Raw genomic sequence first — 17,589 nt, forward strand, 5'->3', positions numbered from 1 at the left:
TGAGGTGACAGGTGTGTGGTCAGTCAAGGAGGTGGTGAACTGTGGGGCTTCTGGCTAAAAGGACACATGTCTCCGGGCGGGGCTGGGAAGAGGTGTGGGTTAGGATTCGGCCACACTGGACCTGGTGGTATTTCTGCAATTTCCTGCCCCTTTGCGCCTCTCCATCTTGGTGCAGGGGGCAGCGTGGCCTGGGGCCCCGAGGCCAGGCTGTGAGGGCGGTGGGGGGCTACCAGAGGCTCCCTCTGGGAGCAGGGAGGGGCACTGGAGGTGGCCGGAGGCCCCGCGGGGGTGACATGGGAGCTGGGAGCCGCTAGGTCCGTGTTTGGTCGACTGGCCGCTGCGCGAGGACTTCCGGTGCGCGGTTACCCTGCGCCGTGAGTAATCCTCCGCCACATTTGCAGCTCCCAAGGGATTGTGCAACTTCCTCTCAGACCGAGGTGCTGGGGGCTGGGTGAGAAACAGTGCGGGGGAAATGAGGAAACTGGGGCTGGCGCTGGGGCAGGGCCACGGCCCTGGGCTGCGGCCCCCCGAGGAGCTGAGCCTTCCAGGGGGCCTCCCTGCAGGGGGCCGCCCTCCCCCAGGTAGGAGGGCGTGTGCGCGCACGTGTGTGCGGGTGTGCGTGCGGGTGGCGTCTTTGGGGAGGTGGGAGATTGGGGACGAGGTCACGCAGGCAGCACTGGCATGGGGATGTCTCTTGAGGCGGGGTAGGGGAGATACTGAGCGGGCTGGGGCTGGGGAGGCAGGTGGTGCAGGGGAGGGGCCCCTGCCCCCTGCCCCCTGCCCCCTGCCCCCTGCCCCCTGCCCCCTGCCCAGGCTCAGGGGCGGGGATGGTGAGACCCTGCGAAATGGGGAGCCGGCTGCCAGGGCCTCCTCTGAGGACCACCCCAATCCCCGGCGGGCTCTCTAAGCTCTTCAGCCTCCGCTGCTGTCTCCCGGGCTTGTCTTCAGGTCCCCGGGAGGAGTGACGGCGGAGGTGCTTAGCTGGGCGCCGGCCAGGCCACCGGGAAACGCCCGCTTCCATCAGGGCCCGGGAGCAGACGCCCTGCCTGGGTCTGAATCCTGGCCCTGCCTCTTGCAGCTCTGTGATCCTGGGAAGCTTAGCCTCTTAGTGCCTCAGTTTCCTCCTCTGTTAAACGGAGATGACAATTAGAATGCCCACCGTGTGGGTTCATCCTGAGGATTAAGACTTAGTTCATGCTGAGTGCTCAGCGGGTGCGTGGTGCCAGGTGAGGGAGGCCCTGCACAGGTGACGGTTTACCTGTACGAGAGTCTGTTTGTGTGCAAACAGCAGAAGTTGCCCAGGGTTCGAGAGCATTATTTTTGATGGTGGGAATTCAAGTTGATAATAATAAGAGCTCGTGTTCCCCAGGCCTTACTCCATGACCTGGATCAGCCCCTGGAAACCTCACAGTCACCCCAGATGGGCTTATGGGGGCACAGAGGGGTCAAGGGACTTGCCCCAGGGCAGTAATATCGGTGATGAAGACAGCAGGATGGTCTTCCTGAGCCCTGAGGTGGACCCGCCACCTCCATCCCAGGGCTTTCTCTGGGGTCAGCTGGCAGTGGGCAGGTGGGGAGGAGGGAGCGGGGTCTGCTGTGAGGGGTGAGAGGCTCTGCCAGGAGCCCTGTCTTCTCTCTGCCCCATCTGCAGTCGAATAGTCAACACACAGAAAGGATGCAGTGAATACAGAGACAGCTTCTCAGCAGTTGGAGTTGGAGTGGCCCTCCTTGGGGCGAGCTTCCTGCTGGTGTGCAGACTTAGGAGAGGGCTGAGGGCCACTCACCCGGCAGGCAGTGTGAGCGGTGGTTAGGGATGTGGCTCCAGATTCAGGCAGACTTGGCTTTGAATCTGCCTGAGCTATTGACGGTGTGACCTTGGGTTTCTTCACATGTTAAATTCCTCACAGCCCCTACCTCTGAGAGGGCGAGAGGGCGATGGTGAGGATGAAATGAGATACCATAACAAAATGCTGAGCACAGGCCTGCCCCGGGGTAAGTGTCTGACAAATGGATGCCTTTATTAGGCACCTGTTACAGACAGGGTGGTGTGCCAGGTCGGGGGCTGGGCTGCACAGACATCCTTGGAGGGCCATTATCTGAACTGCGGATCAGGGCCACTGACTGGCCCCTCATCTGGCCGTGAAATTAGCTTAGTTGGTCTTCATGAAAATGAAATGAAAAAGACGTAATATATTAAATGAAAAAGAATCATAGAAAACATCCAAGTGCATTGCACAGTATTGTAAGCATTGTTTGCACAACTTTTTTTGTTCATATGCATGTGTATATGCACTCCGTGTGTGTGTGTGCACGTGTGCTGGGCCAAAGAAAATATGTTTGGTCAAAATATTTGGGGCCACTGCTTTAGAGATGCTCTCTGTCCTGTGCTGCCATGTTTCTGGAGCACCTACTTAGTGCAAGACCCAGAGCCGTATGCCAGGGGCCAGACTGGGCAGTGGAGACCCAATGCTTAGCGAGGTGGCTGGGCGAGTGGGCCATGTGGGGGTCAGCAGAGGTAGAGGGCAGGGATGGCAGGGAGGGCTTCTGAGTGATGCCCACATGTTGGGGGGCAGTGAGAGGAGACAATGCCTGGGGTGAATGGTTGGCTCGGGGTCTGGAGCTGGAGAGCCATCTTGGGAGGCGGGGGCTCCCTGTCTGTAGAGGGCTGCAGAGCCAGGATGGCGGAGGTGCCCATGGTAGCAAGAGCAGAGAGTTGGGTGGGGGTCATCTCAGTGCTAGACAAGAGCTGTGCCCATCTCCTCTGCTGGGGTGGGGTGGGGGCAGAGGAGGACTCAGGGTTACTGATGCTCCCCCCACCCACAGGACTTACTGGATTTGCAGTGACCAGGTGAGACCCAGGGCCCACGGCTCAGCCATTTTCTCTCCCCCTCAGCTTCCGGAGGCCTCCTGAGCCTGCTCCTCCCCTCTGCTGCCCCAGCTGGCTCTGGCCTGTCTGGGCTGGAACCTGGCTTAGCCCTGAGCCCTGGTCCAGGAGCCAGAAACCTTTCTATTACTTAGATCCCTGCCCAGGGCAAGTCGGAGCCTCAGTTTCTTCATCTGTGAAGTGGGCATACTAGCCCCTCAGCAGCCGGCCTTCTGGGTGATGATGTCCATCTTGTGACCTAACGTGGAAGAGCCGGCTGTGGGAAGTGGGGAGAGCTCTGGATGGGTTGTTGTTGTCATATCCAAGCCTGGGAGGGCCGGGGAAGGTCACGAGGACATCAGCTGCCTGGTTGGAGAGCCCCCTGCCTCCCCATCCCGTGACCTGGGGCTGTGGGGCAATGGCGGGGAGAGGCCCGTGACCCATGGTGAGCTGGGGATATCCCCGGCTCTGAGGAGGAGGTGGCCTGGTAGGGGCCTCAGACCATGAGACCCAGGTTTGACCTCGGTCTGGGAACTCCAACTTCCAGAGCCGCCACCTACATGGGGCACACCAGGAGCCCCAGCTTGGACGTCTGTGTTGCAAGGTGGAAGGGGCTGTTCCCCGGGACTGATTGGCAGAGCCCCGCTTTCCAGGAGGCCGTGGCGTCTTCCAGCCTGCTGAGCCCAGAGCCCAGAGGCTCAGGTGTGAAGTCCCACAGTGGACGTGGTATTTAATGATAGGTCACAAAAATTGAACACCTCCTGGGTGCCACGCACTGTGCTAAGTACTCTCATGTATTTGCACATTTGATCTTCATAGTAACATCATACACAGATCTTTTTATCATCCTATTTTATAGGTGAGGAACCTGAGGCCCAGAATGGTTCAGTTTCTCAGCTAGGGTGGCTACCTAGTGAGTGGCAGAGCCGGGCCAAGGGCGTGAGTTCTGGATTCAGGCTGCCAGGGTTGAAAGCTGGGTGGTACCACTTGCTGGCTGTGACCTTGGACAGTGAGTGCTTCTCGTCTCGTTGACCGTCAGTTTCTTGTTCTGTGAGGTGGGGGTACCAGTGCCTTCCTCAAGGAGTTGTAGTGAGAATTAATGGAGGGACAGTGCTGATACATAGTGAGGGCCCTAAGTGGGATCCGCTTCATGACCTCTCCTGCCTCAGCCCTCGGCCACCATGTGGTCCTGGACCAGTTTTCCAGTCTCCCCAGACCCCAGTGTCCTCAGTTGTGTGACACAGGGTGCTGACCCCTCCCTCATCCCTCTCAGGAGGATTATTGAGGATCAGATGGGATCAAAACCCTGGGTGGGTCCTGAGGGAGGCCTTCATAGAACAGAAGTGCCAGACTCCCTGTACCCCCAGAGCTGCCAGAGGGTTTTGGGGGCTTGCAGCTAACTGCAGGTCCTGATGGGTTTTGTTTGGGCCTGCTTCAAGCTTTCAGGTTTCCTCCTGGCCCCTGCAGGCCTTTGCATTGTTGACCCCAAATCTACTCCAGGGTTTCCCAAGATGTGTTCTGTAGAAGGGTTTGGTGGTCAAGCAGGTGTGGGAGAGTGTGAGTCAAAAAAAGCGAAATGGGTTTCTTTGCTGCAGGACTTGTCAGAGCCTTCAACATGGTCATAATATTCATCGTGCACCTTCAAAATGTTATGATATCCCCCAGGATATCTCAAAGGCTTGGTGTGCAAAGCTCGGTTTTCCAGGTGGAGAAACTGAGACCTGAAGCAAAGCCTAGGAAATGATTTTCCCAGATCATATAGTTATCTGTAACAGAGCTGGGACTAGAACCAGGGCTCCTGACTCCGTGGCCAGTGCTCCGCCTGGGACACCCCTTCCTTTCCACGCCCCCCCCCACCCCCCCGTCCTCTGTTCTTCCCAGAGAAATGTTGTGTGTAGTACTGCTCCCTTCCTGAAGGCTCCTTGCCTTTCCAGCCCCCTCCCTCTGGCTCCCAGTAGTCCTCTTCCCTCAAGCATTGCTGGGAGATGAGGCTGTGCCAGGCATGTGGGCTCCTGCGAGATGCTTCCCGGGGTGACTGAAGGCAGTAAGGCTTCATCCCAGCCGTGGGGCCCCTTGAAACCTCCCTCGGTTTTCTGAGCCTCAGTCCGCTCCACTGTGGGGTGAAGCTCCTCTTCTCATTTTTCGTCTGGAGCTACAGACAGGTACAGCTCTGATACCTTATGTGCGTGTGTTCTCTTAATTTTCACTTCGTGTACAGGTGTCCATGAATCTAACGATTCTTGTCATTTCTGGGGATGCGGAGGGGAGAATGTGGAAGAAATAAGGGGGACCTCCCTGCAGGAGACCACGGGGCCTGGCGTGGTTTGGACCCCTGAGTTCCAGCTTGCCCCACTGTTGATGTCTGCTTTCTAGTTAGTGTGTTGCTGTCCCTCTCTGATCTCACTCCCCCTGCGCACCTGGGAAGTGGGCCAGTCTGGCTGACACCAGGGACCCAGTTCACAGGTGAGACATGAGGGGAGGGGCGGGGGCCGTGATTTCCTCATTTCCTGTGGGGAGTTGGTGTTAGAGTGGGGAAAGAAACTCCAGTGTCTTGGAGCCTCAGTGGGGCTCTGCCTTGAGCACAGAGGTCTTCTCCAGCTTCTGCCCACCCCTTCCAAACCCCCCCTTTGCATAGGGCGGCTGGCCACCTGGCTTGAGTGACGGGAGTACACGCTGGCATGCCCACGTCTCTGTCAGCATAGCATTGGGGTATATATTCCTAGCCCTCTGCTGACTATGAGGGCTCCAAGTGAAAGGCTGGGGGTCGGCTGGGCGGGGGTGGAAGGTGGGAAGAGGTGGTGCCTCCCTGGCAGAGAGTGTCCTCTCCCGGAGGGCTGCCTGCCCGAGTTATTCTTAGCATTGACTCATTGTAGAGGCTATTTTTAGCCCTGTTTCTAAGTGCTGCCAACATCTGGTGCAGCCAGTACCGAAGGGGGTGGGGGTGGCCGGGGAGACCCCTTTGGACCTTCCTGGGGACTGGAGCCTCTGGCAGGAGAGCAAAGACAGTCTTCTACTTCCTGCACCTGCCGCAACTTGAAGCTGGGCACGCAGTAGGCGTCCTGCTCATGCTTGTGTGTTGGTTGCCCTCCCAAGATCTCATCCTTCCAGCTCAGCTCCTGGGGGTGGGAAAGGTGGGATGGGTGTTACCCTCACCCTTGATGCCCATCAGGTAGGCTTTCCCATGTCCATCCCTTGGGGGTTCCAGTCGGCCTCTGACCCCTGCAGAGACAGGCCTCAGAGGAGAGAGGCAAGCCCCAAGCTAGGCCACTTGGTACAGCCAGCACCCAAGGGGGAGCCAGCAGGCATTATAGGGAGGGAGTGTAGCTCAGTGGTTAGGCTTGCAAACTCTGCAACCAGACTGCCCGGGGTCAAGACCTGGCTTTGTTGCTCCCTAGCTGTGACCTTGGGGAAGTCATCTACCTCTCTGTGCCTCAGTTGCCTTATCTATGAGGTGAGGATGCGAGTATAGCGTCATGTGGATTAAGTGTGATCATAATCTATGAAGTCCCTAAATAGTAGGTTCTGTAAAATAAGGAGGTGATGGTAGTTTATTATTTCTATTGTTACTATTCCTAACGAGGAGCTCTGTATGTGCCGTCCTGTTGGAGCGAGTTGGGAAGGAGACTTCTGGTGTTCTGAGTGAGGGGAAGCTTGGGGTGGGGCTCAGAGGGAGTGGTGATACCCAGCTGTCATGACGGCAGTGATTTCTGCCAGGCTGTGGCGCGGGGGTCAGGCACACACAGGTGGGTTGGAATGGGGGCTTTGCCCTTCCCAGATGGGATGAGTCACTTAACTTTTCTGAACATCCAGGTCTTTACCTACAAGACAGAAATGATAATACATAGGCCATAGAATTATTGTGGAAATAAAGCTTTTGATGCTCGTGGAGCATTTTGCCCAGTGCTGGGCACAAGGTAGGAGCTGAATCCATGAGACTCTTTTCTGCATGTGTGTTTGTGTCGGGGGGGCGGTTGCTGTGTCCCCTTGCGATGGGAGGGATGGGTGCCGCTGCCTGGGGGTCAGGAAGGAGAGCTTGGCCCGGAGGTTTGGAGGGTGTGGGCCATGGTCCTAGCTCTCCCTGTGCTTCCTCTGGGCTTCCGGAACACGAAGAGGCAGAGAAAACTGGTTTTCAGACTCTTCCTCCAAACCCCAGGGGATGCTTTGGGGGCAGTTTGGGAGCTCCGGGGAGGCCCCCAGTGGGAGGCCAGGTGGTCTGGCCCTCCCCGCCTCTCCCCAGAGCCGCTTCATTCTCATGTTTTACGTATTAAGGTTCCAGGTAAATTTTGCCTGAGGAAAGGATCCTGCTGCTAAAAACAGCTTGGCAGTCTGGTGGGTGACTTCCCAGCCTCCTCGTTGTCTGACGCCTGTGCCCTCCGTCCGGCTCGGCGTTGACTCTGGGAGGTGGCCTGTTCTGGGGGTTCCGGGTCTCCCCTCGGGGCGTGGGGGCATGGGGGGCTGCCAGGCCGCTCCTCTGGGGAGAGGTTTGCGTGCTGCCCGGCCTTGCTGCCTGCGGGACGTGGGTGCCCTGAAGACAGTACTCCATCCCAGAAGCAAAATCTCACAGGAGGGTGAAGGCTGCGACTGGGCAGAAAGGCCCCTGCCACAGCACTGGCGCGTGGTAGGTGCTCACGAAATGTTTGAAATGAATAAAGTGGAACCACCGCAGCATCCCAGGACAGCGGTACCTCGGAGGGGGTGGCAGATCTCCCCTCCCCACTTCCTTCCCCCTCCTCACTCCACCTTCCCCACCCCTGCTTTGTTTAACCAGGCTTAAGCCACCCCAGCCCTGGTGTCCAGGCTCAGCTTTGCTCATGAACTTGAAATGAGCCTCCCCACTTCCCCAGACACTTCCCCAAGCTGAGCCTCAGTTTACTCATGGGTAACCTGAGGGTGACGGGCTCGGCTTCAGAAGGCCCCTTCTGGCTCTCACGGCCTCTCTTCTCAGGGCAGGTCACACACACACGCACACGAGGGGCTCGGTGAAGTGGGCCTGGCTGGGGAAGGCCTCCCTCTCACCAAGCAGGAGCCCTCAGGTTCTCCTGAGGTGAAGATTGGGGTGCTGTGGTGCTCCCACCGGGGCCTCGAGGATGTGATGTGCTTGGGCTGTGGCTCGGCTGGGAGTTGGGGCCCTCTAGGTGTGAGGGGAAGGGTGAGCATCCAACTGTGTCCACTGGGCTGGGGCCACCACCGTGACTTTCATGTATGACCTTCTGGGAGTGTGGGTGGCAGCCCGTAGGGCACATATTTGTGTCCTTATGACTGGGTGTGAGGGGATGTGTGAATTGAGCCAGTGAGGGAGCAAGGGCAGTTATCTCCTGTGGCTGGAAGCTTCCCAGGCTCTGAGGAGAATGAAGAGTGATTTACGCAAAGGGGCCCCTCCCCGTCTCCCCATTTTGGCCGCAATCTGAGGTATAGGGTGGCCTGACTTCCTCCCTTTCCCCCACCCACCAGAGGCCTGTGTTCCCTCTCCTGCCTTGTCTCAGACCCCGTTTCTCACTCAGGGGTAAGTGGCTGCCTTGACCTGAAGTCGTCGTCCCTTCTCAGGGGCATTTCATGGGATGGTCCATACCTGCAGCTCTAAGAGCCGGTGTGGGGACCAGGAGGGCATCAAGCCCCCAAATCCTGGTGCCAGTAATGCCCTGCACCAGAGGAAGTGGCCTGCAGAGGCCTGGCTGGGACGCCGTGGTCAGCACCCCATGCTAGCCAAGTGGTTTTCCAGCTGGAGAAGACCTGCCAGCGAGGGGAGAGGAGAGGTTCCACCTGCCCACCGTCTCCCGCCGGCCTGGCTGCAGCGGCTGGTGACTCATTCCCCTGGGGAATGAGCTGGCTCCTCTCCCTGGGCACCCCGGGGCCCTGGTGCTGAGCCCAGGGCCCCAGCAAGCTGGGGAGGGAGGAGGGAGCCCTCTGTATGGGGAGGGGTCGCAGCAGACTTCACCCTCCCTTTGCCCCCAGGGGAGGCCGCAGCCCTAGATTGTGTAATGGGTCCAAAATGCCTCACCTGGGAGCTGCCAGGCGTCTGGACTCAGGAGTCCCTATTCCCCAGTGCCCTCCACCGGGCATGTCCCCATTGCACTCCCTGGGCTGGGCAGGGGAGTGGCTGGTGTCTGCCCCCCCTTCCTGAGCTGTGCAGCCTGGGAGGGGGTGGGGAGGCCTTCTCCAGGGAAATGAATTCCTGGCCTGACCCCAGATGCCGGCCTGCCCAGCTCTGCTCCTGAGTAAGGCTGGGTGCACACACAGCCCCATTGTACGCCTGGGCCCTCTGCCCGCCGTGGGCCTGGCACCAGCTCTATCGACAGCAGTGGCTTCGTCCACTCCTCAGCACCCCCTGCCCGAGCCACTGGGCCCCTGGTGAGGAGGAGGAAAGGGGACTGGTGATTAGGTGCGAGCGGGTCCTGAGTGGAGGGGCCGGGACCACTCAGATACCTGAAGAGCCAAATGAGGCCCTTTGTTTCTCTCATCAACTGTGGGGTGCAAGGGCAGGGAGCATCATGCCCATTCACTGAGGAAATCGAGGCATCGAGAGGCTTCAGGAACTTACCCAAGGTCACACAGGTAGCAGGTGGCGGAGCTAGGGTTCAAGCCCGGGAAGCCTGGGCCCAGAGTGTGCACCGCTTACCAAGCTGCACCCCGGCCTCTGAGTCAGGGCTCGGGAGAAGGCAGGCCTCCTTCTTTCCAGCCCAACTTAGGGGAGCGAGGCAGGCCCGGGAAGGTATATGTCCCTAGGATGGAAGGGGACCCTGGAACAGAAGGGTCTGGAGTCCCTGTGTACTTGGGAGAAGCACAGTGGTGATGCTGGTGGTCGGGCAGGCAGAGCAGGTCTCTAGAACTGGAGGGCCGCTCTGTGCCTCAGTTTGCCTGTCCCACCTGCACTGTATATACCCTGTGCCTCTTGGGAAGGCACAGGAATGTAGAGGTGAGCTGCAGCCAGGGCTCACCCCCTTTACCTGTGCTCCACGGGCTGGCCGGGAAGCTCCCCTTCCCCAACCTAGACTCCCCTGGAGGTGGGGGTGCTGAGGCCTCCAGTTGCTTCTATTCTGAGAGTGAGTCCTGAGCTGCCCCGTCTCCTCAGGTTTCCCAGCCTGAAGGGGCCTCTAAGGCTGGGGAGCCTGCGGGGGCACAGTCCAGTTCTAGGGTGTGAGGGGGTCCCGCCTCTGCCAAGCACCCAGGCCCCTTAGGCCAAGGTGGAGGGTGCCCAGATGTGACTCTTATGGGGTCTGCCCCATGTCTCACTTTCTGGGCTCAACTTATGTGCTCCACGAGCCCTGACCCCACAGGGCTGGGCAGAGATGACGCTCCTCCCTTCTCCTCGGCCCACCCTCTTTGTCCCCTGTCCATCCTGGGCATGTAGCCTGGCTCCGTCCTTCAGTGCCACCTCAGCCCACTCAGCAAATGGACAGGGCATTCTGCGGTGACCACAAGATTGTGAAATCCAGGGTTGGGCCATGGGGACAGGTGGGGAAGAGAGAAGCTAGACAGGGCCACTGAGGCTGGCTCCTTTCTCACCCTACCTGGGAGCCTTTTCTCCTTCCCCACTCTGCTTGGGCACATCTTTCTCTGGTTATGCCATTCCCACCAACCAGCCAACACATCGTCATCCAAGGCCACAGTCGTGGGCATGCCAAGCCGAGCAGCGTCACATTTGAGTGCCCCCTCCCTGGGAGATGCCAAGAAAGAGAAAACCTGGGGACAGCCCTCAGGGAGCTTATACAGCAGCTGAGGAAATGAGACAGGGTAACTCTCTGTCTCTCAGTTTCTCATTTGTAAAATGAGTACATTAACATTTCCGTACTGGTGTTGTTGGGAAGGTCAGAGGAATTAATCCATGACGAAGACCTTAGACACAGCTCCTGACAAATGGGAAGTGCTCGGTTCAGGTCTGAGAGTGGTAGTAGTCCTACCACTAGTGGTAGAAGAAGTACGATATATGATATCAGGGAGTGCTGTTTTTTCCAAACTAGATTGTGAGTACCTGAGGGCAGGTGCTGTCGTATTCATCTCAGCATCCTGGTGTCAGGCCCAGAGTCTGGCTTGGGGCAGATTAAGTAACTGTTTTCAAATGGTGATCAGAGGAGAGTGAGGGCAGGGTGGCCTGCCTGGAAGAGGTGGCCTTGGAGCAGAGCTTCCAGAGACGAGTGGGAATCAATCGATGGAAGTGGGTAGGGCAGGAGAGCATCTGGAGGCCTGGATTGTGTTGAAGAGAGAGAGAGAGTGAGGAGGCCCCTTTAGCTGAGCCAGGACTTGTTTAAGGCAGGGGGATCCTGGGTGCCTTGAAGGCCCAACTAGGGAGTTTAGACTTTATCTGTGGACAGCGGGGAGCCACTGGGGGTGATGGAGCAGGGGAGTGACCTTCCTGTGTTGCTCAGTCCATTTTGTTTCTGCTCCCTTGTTCCCTCAGGGCTATTTTCTTCCTCTATTTCTCCAAAGACGATGAACCCTTCTCTCGAATCCCTGCTCACCCCATCCCACATGTCCACACTGTGTTCTTGACTTCATCTGCTCAGCCGTCCTGGCCTGTTCCCCCTGCCTGCTTTTGTTGGCTTCCGCTTCTTCTTCCTGGCCCCTGGCCCACCTTCTCTAGGGTAGGGGCTGGGTGGAGTTGGGCTTGAGGGGAGAGGGATACGGGCATGGTGGGACCACATGGTGGGGACCAGTGTGATGGAGACTGAGCCAGGAGGATACCTTCTGTTCTGACATAGCCCTCTATGCCTTCAGGGAATGACCCGCCCCCAGTAATGTGGCTAAGGCTCTTTAGGAAGATCTTAGTTTGCATTTGTCAACCTGATAAATGGAGACACTGATTTCTCTAACAGATAAATTAGAGAGTGATGGGGCTTCATTTTCTTGTTATTAAATTGAGAAGAAAGGGATATTGAACCAGATGGGAACCAGATTGCAGACAGCTACTGTGTGTCTTCTGTCTCCTTTCAAACATCCATCCACCTATCCCTGTATGCATCATCCATTATATCCATCCTTGCATCCATCCATTATATCCATCCATCCATCCATTATATCCATCCATGCATCCACGCATTATATCCATCCATTATATCCAGCCATGCGTCTACTCATTACATCCATCCATCCAGTATATCCATGCATCCATCCATTATATCCATCCATCCACTCATTATATCCATCCATGCATCCATCCATTGTATCCATCCGTGCATCCATGATATCCATCCATGTATCCACCATTAGATCCATCCATCCATCCCTTATATCCTTCCATGCATACACTCATTATATCCATCCATGCATCCATCCATCCATGCATCCATCAAATATTTATTGAGCACCTATATTAGATACTTTACATTTAATCCTTACAGAAACTCTGCAAGATGGACATTATCCTCATTTTACACATGAGGACACTGGGACCCATAGAGTTAAATAAGTAGCTGAAAGTCATGCAGCCAGTAAGCAACAGATCTTGGATTCAGCTCTACCTGCTTCAAAACACTTGCTCTTGGTGTTGAATCAAATGGCCTCCCTTGGTGTCCCCAGAGCCTAGTTCTGAGCATGGAATGTAAGAGCCGTTCTATTGGATGAGCAGGCATGCTAAGGTTCTAGAATGCTGGAGTTCTGTAGTTCCATCCTAGGCGCAGCCGGGGGTGGGAGGTGGTGCTGGGCTTCTAGTCCTACTGCATTTGCAAGCAGTAGCCTAATGCTGCTGTCACCGCCCCTGGAAGGGGGGCTTCTTCCTCACATAACTTGCAACCCTGGCCTGTCCCTGGGTCTTCTCTCCATCCGGCCAACTCTGCCTCTGAGGGCAGTCTTACCTCCCACAGGTGGGAAAGTTCTGGGTCCATGCATGGCCATTGCATCCAGCCACACAGTCTCCCCCGGTGACTGGGCTCCTGCACGCCTGCCTCTCAGCTGCTCTGCGGGATGCAGCCTCATTTTACTCTGGCCCTGCTGTTGGCCTCTCTTTCTAAGCTTTCGAATTGGCTGCTCAATTTCAGGTCAGAACTGCTTCCTGAGGCCCCACTGGCTGAGAAAAGGATGTGAGTGCAGGTGGTTTACCTGGGAGGTGACGCCGGGAAACATGGGTAGCAGGTGGGATAAGTGAGACAGGGAAGGGAAGGAAGCTGATAAACTGTGTTAGGGGGCAGGTGACTGCTGTGGCCACCTGGAGCTCCGTCTCACTGCGGGTCTCTGTAGAATGTGTTTTTGAGTTACCCAGCGGGGTGGGGGTGGAGGGACTTGGGTGTTTATTCACTAGCTCCCCTGGTCTTTGGCTGCTGGAGGAGGGCAGGTGCTACCTCCGTCGCCTCTGGCACCAGTGCAGGTGCTGGCAGCTAGAGGTGCTCAGGTGGGCAGGTTGGACTGTGAGTGTCCAGGGGATGTGGCTGGGCACAGACAGCCTCTGCTGCACTCTCTGAGTCCAGGCCTGGTGGCCCCTTGGAGTGGGCCTCTTATCCAGTCCTCTTCCCACATCTCCCTTCTCTCTGTGCCCACAAAGCTGCCTCCCCCCACCTGCCCTGGGCAGACCCTTCCCACTGGGGCTAGTCACCAGGACTACATTCATTGCGTTCAATACTTAAGGAGCACCTACTACGTGCCAGGTATCGTGGGTGAGAAGAGGAAGCTGTCAGGATCCCTCGAGGCGCTCAGAGCAGAGGGAAGGGACCCACCTCAAATGGGGTCCTTACCATGTGCCAGAGACTGGCAGCCCCTTCCAGGCCCGTCCGAGGCAAACCAACTTCTCTGTGCTACCACACCGACCTGCTGGGTAGCACATAGCCTGGAGCCACCTTCGAGTCCCCTCCCAGCCCTAGCATCCTGAGACTGTGATTGTAGTGGTTTTTCTGACTTCCTTTTCCTTCTCTCACTGCCCCTGCCTCTTCCCCTCCTGGGGCCACTAACCCCATGGCTGCCACGTGGCTGCCTTTTAGTCACTCGGGAACTGAGCCTTCTAGTGCCCTCCCTTTGTGTCTCTATGGGGAACAGGATGCAATTCACAGGGCAATGGGTGGGGGGGTCAGTTTATTCAAGGGCACCCTTCTTTGTCCCTGGTGAAGGCTCTGCCCGGTGCCTACTTCCTGGAGAGGGGCCTCCTCCCTCTTGATTCCTGCTCCCATCCTGCAGACTCACACTACAGTCTCATGCCTTATGGGGCCCAGGGAATGGGAAGAGTTAAGAGAGGGAAGTGGTGTGTAGGTGAGGCTTTTGGTGTGGGGGCGGGGGAAGAGCAAGAGAGGAGAGGGGGCGGGCACTGGGCCTGGTGGGTTCATCCACACTGACAACCCCATAGCCACAGGCAGGCAGGCCAAATTTCAGCCCCTTTGACTCATCTCCCCAGTTGCTGCCTACAGCCTTTCGCCTTGATGTTTTCACTTCCAAACCGGGTTTGGTCAGGGTGCGTGTGCCAGGATGCGGGGCCAGGAGTGTGTCTGCCTGTGCTGGCTAACCTCGTTACCTCTGACATTCTCCCCCCTACTTACTAGTGGCATCTATTCCCCACCCCGTGGGCAGGGCTGGCATTGGCAGAGTGAACATCTCTCGTGTACCTGCCCCACTTGGATAGAAAGGTGGCTGGCCTTATTCCGGGCAGGCGTGTTGGTGTGAGGGCTGGGAGGAGAACGGAGATGACTTGGACAGGGCTGGGGAGGTGGCGTTGATGATGAGGCTCTCTGATGGTGTCTCAGGTGGGAGACTGAGCATCTTGGATCCAGGGAGGAGGTCTAAGGCAGCTGCAGGTTGGCTGCCCGGGTCCCACCTCTATGGGGGAAGCCCGGAAGGCAGAAGGACACGGAGATAGGCTGGGCAGGAGATAAGGGAAGGGGAGACCAGAGGCTCTGATGCTCCTCCCCCACCCCAACACGCACAAAATCCAGGGGCCTCGGTTCCTCTCTCTGCCCAGCTAAGGGCACAGTGCTTCTTGTGGTGTTTAGGACGAAGAAAGGGGTGGGTAAGCCACTCTGTGAATTTTGAGAGTAAGACCATGGTGTTCCTCTCATATCTGTGGGGTGGGGGTCATGGCCAGTGGAGGCAGCTCACTCATTCCGGGGACCAGGGTGGGAAAGCTGCTGTCGAAGGCCATTTCTCCTGTGGGGAGAGAGGCTGGCCCCTCTGGCTCCCCAGGTGGAGATGGGTGGAGGTGCCAGCTGGTGTGTACCTGGCAGGGCAGGAGTGAAGCTGAGGTCTGGGTCTGGGCAGTTGCCATCACTGGAGTGGCCCTGGGGTAGGGGAGGGCTGGAATAGGACCCAGGTGAGGGAACCTCTGAATTTCCTGCCTCCATTGACTGTTCTCAGGAGCCCAGCTCACGGGCAGGGCAGAGGAGGAGGCCCAGGGGGTAGTTGCGTATAGTGAGGGCAGAACAGCCTGTCGTTGTCCCCGGCCTCTGCCTGTGCCGGTCGCCCTGTCCTGCCCCCACCAGGCGTGAGTCAGACCGAAAGCAGAAGCTGCCAGACATTGCGCAGGGTGAAGCGAGGCAGAACCAGCTGTGCTATTTTGGAACCTGGTTAATTCCCCCTCTTGTCCCCCCACCTCTCTTCTCTCCGGGCTCCCACCCCCTCCTGGTCACCAGCACTTTGCCATCCTCAAGGGGACAGTCGGGACAGGACCTGATTTCCCCTAGCATGAATGTGGAGGGAGTGCATGAAGCCCCCCCCCTTGCTGGACCCCCCCCCCCCCCCCCCCCCGCCCCCCCGTCCGTAGCCAAGAGGTGCTGGCTCCCCCTCCTGGCGAGAGCTTCGCAGGCGGGGCGGCCCCGGGGAGATGACGGTCACTGGCTGTCAGCACTGCCCGGCTGGCACTCACCCATCCCCTGCTCGTCTTTGCCACTCTCAGGCCAGCCTTCAGCCGCCTCTCCCCGGGGTGTGAGCTGACAAGAGATTTCGGTGGGAGCCTGCTGGCAGTGACTTTCAGAGGGTTGGGAGGGATTTCCGGACCCCGAGGGGAGATATTTTGGGGCCAAGGGCCTTTCCAGAACCCATGACATCACATACCCTGCAGCAGCACCAATGTCACTCCGCTAGTTAATGGTTCTTTCTTGGGCATCCTAGGCCTGCTACAGCTTCTGGCCCCACATTTTACGGTTTCTTTGGAGTCTCCATGAGCCTGGGGGCCCCCAGCAGTCCAGTTTATGGTAGTGAAAGAGGTCAGTGGGGTGTGTGTTTCTGAACTGAAGGTGGGAGTGTCAAGGTGAGAGCTGTCACTCATCCGTAGGTGGGGTGGACAGGGGTCCCTGCCTCTCCTGAAGCTCTGAGCTGGGGAGAGGGTGGGCCTTGCTATTGCTCTGAGTGAACTTGTGGCAGAGGAGGGTAGGGGGCGGGCACAGCCTCCACTCTGTGTTGCTGCCTCTCAGCGGGACCCTGAAGGCAGAGCTCTGCCCTGCTCTGTACCCCCTAGCAACCTGGGCTGGTGGGTTTCATGCATGTGGGGGTCAGTCAGCAGGCACATTGCAGGTGACCAGTTGACATGTGGGTCCTTGTCAACTTCATGGGAGCAGGGCTTGGGTTTCTCATTGCTCAGGTGGATTTGGGGCTCAGGCAGGTGAGGAGGTGCAGAGCAGTATGGAGGAAAGGGTGGCCCCCTAGGCCTGACACATGGGGGCTCCAGCACCTGCCATGCCTCCTGGGGACCACACGGCACACGGGCACAGGCACACCCTGTCCTCAAGGTTGTCTGCTGTCTGTGGGAGCTGTTCTTTGGGCAGGCAAGTCCTGGGGCAGTGTGTGTGTGGTGAGTGCGCATGTGTGTGCAATGGTGTGTGTGTAGGGGTGCTGTGTTTGTGAGTAGGTGTGTCTCACATGGCCTCTCTGGGTTACTCTCCCACCAGTAACCATGTCAGCTTCCAGGCTGTTTCCCACAGACCTCACTGTTCCCTCCTGCACAAGCCAGAGCCCCGGCAGCCAGTGAGCACCGAGTGCAGGGCCGGCCTGGAGCTCTGCCTTCTGCCTCCACCTTGGCTTTGGGCCTGAGGGTCAGGGCTGTTGGCTGAGGTTCACTGTGGGCTCAGACGCGCCCTGCCTGCCCCTCAGAGTATTTCTCTCCACCAAGGGCCTGCCCCTCCCTGCTGTCTCCTCCTACCTGTCACCAGTTTGCAGGCTTAGAACCAGGTGACCAAGCCCCCAGAAGGCTGCCAGTCACTTTAATGTACCCACAAATCTCCTAGGATGCCATGTTAAAGTGCGGATTCTGTGGGTCTGGGCTGGGGCCTGAGAGTCTGCATTTCTAATCAGCTCCCAGGGGATGTGAGGCTGGGGGTCATGCTTTGCATGGTGAGGCCTTACAAGGCCCTCTCCCATCTAAACTCCAGCTGGATCGACGCTGCTCACCCAGGCAGAGGACTAACACTCATGGACCACCCCTGGGTGCTGGGCACATCACATGCTCAGCTCCTTTGATCCCCTCTCCTGCTCTGAGGGAGGTGGCATTACCACTATCCTGTTCTACAGATGGAGAAACTGAGGCTCTGAGAGGTTAAGTACCTGTTCTGGGTCCCACAGCTGGTAAGTGGCAAAGACAGACTTGAACTCTGGTCTCTCAGGGTCCAGAGCATATGAGTGTTCCACTAAACCCAACTGTCTGCCAGAGAGCAGACTCAGCAGGATGAGATGGAGCCGAGGGGGATGGGCGAGGGGCTGGACCATGGCTGTCAGGGAACTGCAGGGGGCCCTAAGGTCTGGAGAGGGAGTTCCTGAGTGCTGGGCAGCAGCAGAAGTGACAGTGAGAAGCAGTGCCTGGTTGCCCCCTGCTGAGCCCGGTAGGC

General features: G+C 57.8%; 1 protein-coding gene across 2 annotated transcripts in view; it reads left to right on the plus strand.

Moving 5' to 3' along the window:
- The window catches only part of TFEB (transcription factor EB), a 45,348-nt gene that overhangs the window by 10,185 nt on the left and 17,574 nt on the right, over positions 1-17,589 (plus strand). Inside the window, exon 1 of one of the 2 annotated variants that reach the window (XM_046640750.1) lies at positions 484-581. The exons of the other annotated variant lie outside the window; for it this stretch is intronic. The gene's annotated coding sequence lies outside the window, so the exon portion shown is untranslated. Of the gene's footprint in view, positions 1-483; positions 582-17,589 lie in introns of those variants that run through there. 2 annotated transcript variants of the gene reach the window in all.

The sequence above is a fragment of the Equus quagga genome, chromosome 15 (genome assembly GCF_021613505.1).
Source record: "Equus quagga isolate Etosha38 chromosome 15, UCLA_HA_Equagga_1.0, whole genome shotgun sequence".
Classification (NCBI taxonomy): Eukaryota; Metazoa; Chordata; class Mammalia; order Perissodactyla; family Equidae; genus Equus; species Equus quagga.